Genomic DNA, 237 nt, shown 5'->3' with positions numbered 1-237 from the left:
AACCTGGCAGAAATGTACCTTTTCCTAGCAAATCTTAACATTCTGAAACAAACAAGATGAGTTAAATCAACTTAACATGCCCATATCAAGCATAGAAATAGAAACAGCAATGAGTCCTCACATCTAAGAAAGTCCCAGGACCACATGGATTCACAGCGGAAATCTATAAGGCCTTCAAAGTAGAGCTCACACCAATACTCCTCCAACTCTTCAATGAAATTGAAAGAGAAAGTTCAT

This window comes from Dipodomys ordii, unplaced genomic scaffold, assembly GCF_000151885.1.
Source record: "Dipodomys ordii isolate 6190 unplaced genomic scaffold, Dord_2.0 Scaffold310, whole genome shotgun sequence".
NCBI lineage: Eukaryota > Metazoa > Chordata > Mammalia > Rodentia > Heteromyidae > Dipodomys > Dipodomys ordii.
This window is presented reverse-complemented; position numbering follows the sequence as displayed.